Raw genomic sequence first — 9,401 nt, 5'->3', positions numbered from 1 at the left:
GACCGACCGAGAGCCGCCTCTGCTTATTAAGATGACGGTTGCTGCTGCTTGACGTTGCAAAAAAAGAGAGAAAGAAATCGGGGAGGGCACGCGCCGCCGCCTCGGAGCCGGGTGTTAACCCGCCGCTTCCTCGCGATCCGGCTTCGGCTCGGTTTCTACCGGTCAACATGTGTGATCGCTGCTCGCAGGTGGCGGTGGTGGGCTGCCACAACTGGAATCCCCGCCGCCCAAATCCCTGCACGCAGAAAAGCAGCAAGTCAGGCCCACACCCCTCCTCACTGGCGTGCTCTCGTCCTGCGTTGCTAGCTGATTGTTTCGTATTGAGGAGCAACCAAACTGCACTCTGAAGCGAAGGAAACTCAAGCAGAGGAACACAAACTGTTGCTGTAGACCTGAAAGCCACCTTACATTTAAAGCACTCGGATACAACTTTAAAGAGTCTCGGCTCCCCCCCCAAAGAATCATGGGAAGTGTAGTTTGTTCAGGGTGCTGTGAGTTGTTGGGAGAACTACTGTTCCAGATGTTTTCAACCTTTTTGAGTCCATGGCTCCCTTGACCAACTACATTCTTTATGCGGCAGCCCTGTGGGGCTCAGGAGCCCAGTTATGTCCCCCCTTGCCTGCAGAGCTGGCAGCCCCTCACCCCTTTTTCGAACACCCTCCCTTGTGGAGGGTTCCCTCAGCCGCCTCCCCTCGACTTGGGGGTCCTCTGGGCAGCTGCTGCCCCTGATCTCTGAGCTGCCTCCCCCCACCTCAGAGAGAGGTGTCTCCTCCCACTGCCCCACAGGGGCCTGGGAAGCACCCCCTGCCCAGCCCCAGAGGCACCATTCGCCTGCGGAGCTTGCAGTCAGGGCTGCTGCAACAAACAGCTGTGCAAGCCTTTGGGAGGCAGAGATGCGAGAGGGCATCAGAGGAAGGAGGGAAGGAAAGAGGGACAGAGGCCAGTGTTGCCCGCGGCACCCCTGACCATCACTGAAGGCACCCCAGGGGCCACGGCACACTGGTTGAAAGCAATGACCCTAGTCCCTGCACAGAGTGGATTAACCCTTAATCCCTCTTGAGAGTTGTAGCTCTCAGAGAGGAAGAGGGATTGTGACTATATTAAGTGACAACGGGGTCGTCTACTGAAGATCTGGCAGCTGAGGGCCACATTCCCTCGTGGGAAGCTTTCTAGGGCCACATGCCAAGGGCAAGCAGGGCCCAGGGGCAAAAGTAAGCAGAGCAAGGGATGTGACTCTTACAAGTTAGATATAGAGATATAGATATAATATCTCTTAAGTGGTTTGCATAAAAAAAGAAAGAAAATGCAACAAAATTCAACAACTATTTTTTAATAAAATAAATGGAATGCAGCAGCCTTCCACTGTGGTTCTGCAAAGCCCCACAAATGAGTGGTGGTAGATTTCACTTTTACTTTTAATTCATTAAAGCCAAACATCTAATCAGCTGATACTTTTGTCAATAATTTGAAAATATTTCCTTGTTGTGCCTAAGCCACTTAGAAGTTTATTATGATTAAGCAGTATATAAAGCATTATTATTCATACCAAAAACACTTTATTATTATTATTATTATTATTATTATTATTATTATTATTATTATTATTATTATTATTATTATTTTTATTTTTATTTTTATTTATTTATTTATTTATTTTACAAAAATCAAATCCCAAAACTTAAGGAAAGCAAAAGAGTCAGACAAATTTGGAGAAATGTGGTATCGTTTTATTAAATTCACTACTAACAAAGAAAGCAAGTTTATTCCACCTCAAAGTTGTGGTGATTTGTGGATAACTGATCTTGGCTTATTCTCTTCATTTCTTATTTGAGTCCGAATGTCTTTTTTCTTTGATTTCCCTTCTTTGTCACTGATATCCAGATGATATCTTCACTCCGTGCTCTTGACCTCGTGTTAATTGCCTTGCACCTTACCTGTAATCTGTTACTGTTCTGTTATTATTGTTTGTTTGTAAAACTTAGTAAAAACTTTAAAAGAAAATATCACTGTAAAAAAATAAATAAATCAGATTTCTACCTCACCAGAGTCACCACAGACATATCTGAACATGTGCAAGGACCCGTTGCCAAAATATCCCATAATTGCTGGCGAGTGACGGGAGGAGAGGGCGAGAGACAGCTCCTACGCACCTTCTCCTCTGGCCTCTGACCACATTCTCATACCTGCATGCTCTTAAAAGCAAAAGATCAGGATCTGGCCCTGGTAGCTGTGATAGGAGTTTTATGGTCTTAGATATATGGTAATGTTCATATGTGTGCCAACCAAGCACGTACATAGATCAGCACAGGAAGATGGACCTGGAACCATTTTGATTCCTAAACAGAGCAAGTGTTTTCTCTGCGGGGTCGAAGTGGGAGACCTCCCATTGTCTCTTTCCTCCTCTGGGTCCTGTCTTGGGGGCACATTTGGGATGTGAATAGGGTGTGAGCCTGTGATATGGCCCTGGAACTAAGTATTTATCATTACAAAAGACTGGCCAGGCTACCCAGGCAATCCAATCAAGTAACCTGCCAGATAGGAGATAAACAACAACAGGAGAAAAACAACATTCAAATTTCTGTTTTAAGACCGCCTTTTCTGTGATGTAGGTATGATGTATCTGAGGGGTGGTCTTAGGTTACACCCCTTCTGTGATGTATGTATGATGTTTCTGGGGGTGGTCTTGATCTACAGGGTGGCAAATTCAAAAGTCTATAAGGCCTTGCGTGCCATTTTTCTGGGTTCCTCCTCTCTCCTGCGGGTGAGGGGAACACCCTGTTGCAACAGATCAATAAAGATCAAGCTTACTAGTGTGATAGGAATTTTATGGTTTTAGATATATAGTAATGCTCATAACTCCACATACATGGATCAGTACAGGAAGGCAGACCTGGAACCATTTTGATTCCTAAACTGACCAAATCCTTTCTCTGCAAGGTTAAAAATGGAAAAGCCTCCCCATTGTCTCTTCCTTTAATCTGTGTTTGAATAAGGTGTGAGCCTGTGACCTGGCCCAGGAAATAAGTATTTTAGCATTACCAAAGAATGGCCAGGCTCCCCAGAAAATCCAATCAAGTAACCTGCTAGACAGGAGATAAACAAGGAGAAGAGAAAAACAACATTTAAATTTCTGTGATGTAGGTGGGATGTATCTGAGGGGTGGTCTTAGGTTACACCCCTTCTGTGATGTATGCATAATGTTTCTGGGGGTGGTCCTGATCTAGAGAAGGGGAATTTCAAAAGTCTTTATAAGGCCTTGCAGGCCATTGTTCTGGGTCCTCTTCCTCTCCTGCGTGTGAGGGGGGTACCCTGTTGCAACAGATCAATAAAGATCAAGCTTACTAGCTGCTTTGCTTCTCAATATTCTCCGGTTGGCCTCTGTTATTTTCTCCTACCAATAGGGAACCTATGTAAGGACTCTATATGGGCTCTTGGATACCCCATAAGGGAAAAGGGCATATTTTTATTTACAACAGATGGCGACCACGCACGAAGGGACTTTTGGTTACCCGGATTCTGGAAGCGAGGAAGGACTGGTTATCCAGCGCGCACCAGGCAGTTTGCCAGGAGGAATAACCAGTCTTCCATCGGTCCCAGGGTCTGGCAATAACTTGGAGTTCAGCGAGGCTAACCAGGGGAAGCAAAGCTTGATCAGGCCGGCCTTAAACAACCAGTCAAGAGATCCCAGAATCACCAGGACAGCGCTTGCGAAGTGAGTATGAGTAGGAAAAATGGGTAGTGGGGTGGGATTCTGCAAACCACAGCAAACCTATACTTCTCAAATCCTTACTTCTTTCCTCACTTTAACTCTTGAAAAAATTGCCTTCTACTCCTTTCTGTCCCCTCGATCTCAACACCAGCCTTAGCCCTTCGGAGTATGCCCAGGCAAAGGTTGTGTGTGATTTCTTCCACTTAACTCTGTATGCCAACCTATTCCTTCGGAGTTTTGCCCAGAAAGGTTGTGCAATTTCTTCTGCACTGAAAACTATAATTCCCAAAACTATAACTCCCAGGTGTAGCCGCACCTCTGCCATGGCGATCTTTGTTAGAGATGACCTGTGAGCGGAGAAAGCAAGGGCACCTGATTCCTTTCCTTCTTTGTCATTTCTGAGTCTCAATCTGGCATTGCAAGTGTGCAAGCGTTCAGTAGGGACTCGTGAGTTAGATTGTAAAAGGCAGGGAGGTTGCTGTGAGTTGTAGAATAGAGATTAAGTGAGGTATCCCCAGGTTTTTCCCCTCGGAGATTTGTCCAGGTATCCCCAAGTTTTTTCCCTTGGATCCCCAAGTTTTCCCCTCGGAGATTTGTCCAGGTATCCCCAAGTTTTCCCCTTGGATCCCCAGGTTTTTCCCCTCGGAGATTTGTCCAGGTATCCCCAGGTTTTTTTCCCTTGGATCCCCAAGTTTTCCCCTCGGAGATTTGTCCAGGTTTCCCCAAGTTTTCCCCTCTGATCCCCAGGTTTTTCCCATCGGAGATTTGTCCAGGTATCCCCAAGTTTTTTGTCCAGGTTTCCCCTTTTCCGGACCCTTCGGAGTTTTGCCCAGGTCCAAAACCCTTTTAATTGAAAATGGGTGCACCTCAATCAAAAGAAATGAACCCACAGACTCCTGATGGGAAAGAAGCCCAGTTGGTGCTTACTTCCTGCCTGGACTCTGACAGTCCCCTTCAATTTGTGTTTAAGAAACGTTTTTCCTGTGTTTAAATTGTACTTAGGTAACATCCAGCAGCTGCTTATCTTAAATGTGCCATCTAAAATAAAAATGCAAGCTTGCTCCAAATTCTAAATCTAAGGAAGCCATGTTGAGCCTTATCAATCTTAAAGCAAGACAAAATGGAGAATGGAGTGTGCAAATGTTTGTTATTTGAGAGAGGCTCTAAAAGAGTTTTCCTCCCAGGTGGTAAAATCCTGTATACGTGCTACTTGTGTTCTGAAAGGGGAATTACCCCACCTCCTTCCTCTAGTTTAAGTGAGGAGGGCGATTTAAGTCTAATGGTAAATGTTTTGTTGTAACTTTTGAGTTTGCAAGTACACCTGTGTTCCAGTCTAAGTTAACCTAATGTTTCTGCTGCAAAAGCCTAGTTGAGCCAACTGCTCTCTCAAGCTAAAATGCAGTGTATGTATTTCATTAAGCATATGCCTATGAAAGTATGGTGTTCCTTCTAAGAAAAATATCTGAGTCCAGTTTTAACTTTGATCTGGTTGGACAGAAGAGTTATTGTAAGGCTCCTGGTATCAGTCTCTATAAGACGTCCTGGCCTCTTTTCTTAGAAAATGCCCCCCCTTGTTTCATTCTGTCTCTTTCAGGGTTTTTTCCCCTTCTCCTTCTTATTCTGTGCCAGGTAAATTTACTTCCGAGTAAGCTTCCTTTAAAGGAAACTGCAAAGGGGGGGGGGCATAGATTAGGCTTACTATTCCTCTGCAAGTTCAGGAAAAATTGTTCACTCTTGTATTCCTTTTAAATCAAATCTTGCTATGAACCCTGTATTTTAGGGTTGGACTAGATGACCCCAGGTCCCTTTCAACTTTCCCAATTTGTGGCTGATGAGTTGAAATCCAGCCCAGATTGCTCTTTGTTTTTAAAGGTGAGAGGTGAATGTGTGTGTTTCTGGTAGTACAAATCTTGCTGCGAAATCTTGCTGTGAACCCTATATTTTGGAGGGTTGGACTAGATGACCCCAGGGTCCCTTTCAACTCTCCCAATTTGTGGCTGTGTGGAAGACCATGTGTCTGCAAGCATTGGAGGGTAATTCTTAAATTCTGGTGTGGTAATGGAGTTGAAATTCAGCCTAGCTTTGCTTTTTAGTTTTAAAAGGTGAGAGGTAAAAGCCATGATGTTTTGAAGCACAACTGGTAATATCAAGCATTTGAGTGATTACAGTATTTATCATTTTGTCTACTATTTTTTTTTAATCAAACTTAAAAGTCAATTCAAAGTTTAAGCACATACAAATGAATAATCAAGTACAATTAGCCTTGGCCATTCCTGTAAATTAAGGCGCAGAAAATAATAATATTAATAATAATAATAATAATTTTTTGTCTGCAAATGGTAAGGCTGAAATGACTGAGAATGTTAAAAAATCCTATGAATTCTAACGCTCTGGCCATTTTTACTCATAAATAAGAGAGCGGTTGATTGTTCCGCGAATGGCCAGAGGGATATTAGCCCTTTCCTGTACATAAAGGAAGCTTGGGCTGAATGGTGAATACTTGAATTGCTGAGTTTCTCTTTTTTGTTTTAAAATCTAACCCTATTTTAAAAAACCACTCCTTACCTGGCCATTTTTACTCATAAATAAGAGAGCGGTTGATTGTTCCGCGAATGACCAGATAAAATGACCAATAATGATAGCCCTTTCCTGTACATAAAGGAAGCTTGGGCTGAAATTGCTAGCTTTGGTGAATACTTAAATTGCTGAGTTTCTCTTTTTTGTTTTAAAATCTAACCCTATTTTTAAAATCTACTCCTTACCTTTCCCTTCCTTATTCTAATTGAGCCAAAAGATGCAACATTTTCAATTGTATAAAAGGTTTGCTGAGGCATGAACTCTGCACATGCACAGAAGCTAGATCAGCTTACAAAAGAGAGAGAGAGAGAAAGGAGGGGGGAGAGAGAAGGTTTGGAGAGCCTGAAACCTATACAAATTTCCTTATGTAAAATTTGGAACCATTGAGGGAAATCACCCTTAATGTCTTGCCCCAGGGGCTAACAAAAGGTTCGCCTCCCAATGGAATTTAAATTTTATAAGTTTTTGTTTTTGTTTTTGTTTTTTTTTTTGGTGTGTGTGTGTGTATATGCCTATGCATTTTAGGAACAGCATTTCCTGACAGACCTCTCACATGAAATAATTTTCCCTTTCAACAGGTGTGTATATACCTATGCATTTTAGGAACAGCATTTCCTGACAGACCTCTCACATGAAATAATTTTCCCTTTCAACAGAGTGTCCTTTCTTTTCTCCCACAGCACAAATGATAATGAGGGGATGCAAACAGTGATTTAAATACTCTATAAAAAGTAATTGCATTTGTTTTTCTTTTTGTCTTTCTTCCCTTAAAGGCAAACAGTCACTTTCTTTCTGTTCAGCAAAACAAGTCTGAATCCCTGCTATATTAGTTGATTTCCATCTATCTCTTTGTGGCTTTGACATTTTTTTTTTTTAGGTTACAAATAATTTGTTTCGTTTATTAAGTTCGTTTTATCAGTTCTTCCATTATATATATGAAATTAATCGAAGCACAACCAAACATTGTTTGTGGAATGGTATTTGTTTACCTTTTTGCCTGAGCATTTCTTATTAATTCTGTCATTTTGGCTAGTGCAAGGTACCTGCACAACTTTAAAATTGCCATTCATTTTTATTGGTATTAACTCATTTCCCAGTATTCCGCTATTAACATTACAGCTGATGTCACATCAAGAAACACTTTTATTTTCTAATTGTGTGTCTTAGCATTTATTTATTTTTGGTTCCTCATAGCTCATTTTGTGTGTTTGTGTTTTACTTTGGGGACATGTTCATCACATGTTGAAAGTCAGTCTCATGAAGTTCTTTTATTGGATAGCACATGGTGAATTTTAAGTTTTCCCCATTGTTTTCCCATTTTTTTTCCAGTCCAGTAGTAATATGTGTGGTTTTGATAATATCTTTGTACTATTTAATAATAGTTATTTTCTGAATCTGATGTCTTTGTGTCAAGTCTGTTTTCATCTAACTGGTAATCTAATTTTTTGCTTTCTTTTGTATTTTTTAACCTTTGTATTTTTTTTCAGTCTAGTAGTAATCTGCGTGGTTTTGATAATATATTTAATAATAGGTCTTTTCTGAATCTGATGTTTTTGTGTCAAGTTTGTTTTCATCTAACTGGTAATCTAATTTTTTGCTTTCCTTTTATTTTTTAACCTTTCTTGTATTTTTACAGTTCTCTTTCTCTACATGTGGAGTAATTTTTTATTTGATAATATGAAAAGAACAACAACAACAAAAATTAAGTGAAGGAAGCAAACAAACTTAGCAGATAATAACAGTAATTATGTGGATTGAAATAAATAAAATGCTTAATATGCTAAGATTTGTTATTTGCAGCTTCCCATGGAAACTGGAGGACATCCTTTTTGCCTTTTGCCTCTTTCTTGTCTAACTGTGTTTTTAAGTCTCCCCAAAACCCTGCCCCCTTACAGGATATCACTTCTACAGATGTACAATGATGAAAAGCAGCAACAACCCCTTCGCCATCACAAGACCTGCAACGCCAGAGTTTTCAAAGTGCCCACAGCTATCTCTTTCAAAGGATATAGACTGCCGGGGGGGGGGGGAGTGGACCTGACAAAGGGGGGAGGAGTTGAATTGCAAGGACATTTTCCCACTTTTGAACCTTAAGACTGTGCTCCAGGATTCAAAAGATACATACGTAAAAGATCACAATTGTGTCAAGATATGTAACAGATATTTAATTAGTTTTTTTTTTGTATTATGTGTTATTATGTAAGAATGTTGAAATGTGTCTGACAGTGTAATTTCCACAAAGGGGGGAATATTGTGTGTAACTGTTTTTATGTTTAATGTCTTATTGCTTACACACCAATGGAGAATTCTCATGCATTTTATACTTTCTAATAGCTCACACTATTGTGTAGTCCAATGTTTAGATAACCACATTTCATTGTCCCACCTGACACTATGCCAATCTTTCCCTATCCATTTTAATATGTGTTAAACCTCGTTTTGCCAAGGACAAACTTCTGGATCCATAAAACACCAGGTACATGAAGGTGGATATGCTTTAGTTTAGCAGGAATGATCCCCTACAGAGTTAAATTGACTTATTTGGACAACTGCCCTTGTTAAGAATGGTTTTCTTTTAACAGATTGGTTTGAAGAGTTGAGAACCATGGGGCAAGATAAATTCAAATTGGACTCAGTTTGAATTGGGCAAGTGTATCCAGGCTGCAATTAGCTTTTTGGTCCTTTAAGTGCAAGTGAGCAACTTCTCATGAGCCCAAGACCACAGCCTATAATAAAATCCCATAGCTAAAGGCCAAGGCGAAGACCTCTCCCTCACGAGATGCCCAAAACCTGTGCCAGCTATGGTGAATGCCAGGCGACATGGTTAAATGAAAGCCCTGAGGGGATTCAACAGACAAGATGTGTTGCTGTAGCACTATGTCAGTGTGAGACCACAGAAGAGCTACCTTGACACCTGAGAACACAAAAATGGCGGGGGGGAAGCAAACTGCACTTTTCAGTCATTAGTGGACCTTACCTTCCTGCTAGGTGTAAAGCATAGAACACTATTGAGTAAATGGTCTCTCCCAAAGTGTTAGAATGCCACAAGTAATTTAGTAGCAAAACGCAACATGTGTTATTTTTATATGATATATTCATACAAAGACATCCATTT

This window comes from Podarcis bocagei (genome assembly GCF_964188305.1).
Source record: "Podarcis bocagei genome assembly, chromosome: 5".
Classification (NCBI taxonomy): domain Eukaryota; kingdom Metazoa; phylum Chordata; class Lepidosauria; order Squamata; family Lacertidae; genus Podarcis; species Podarcis bocagei.
The sequence above is the reverse complement of the archived record's forward strand: the minus strand, read 5'-3'. Positions refer to the sequence as shown.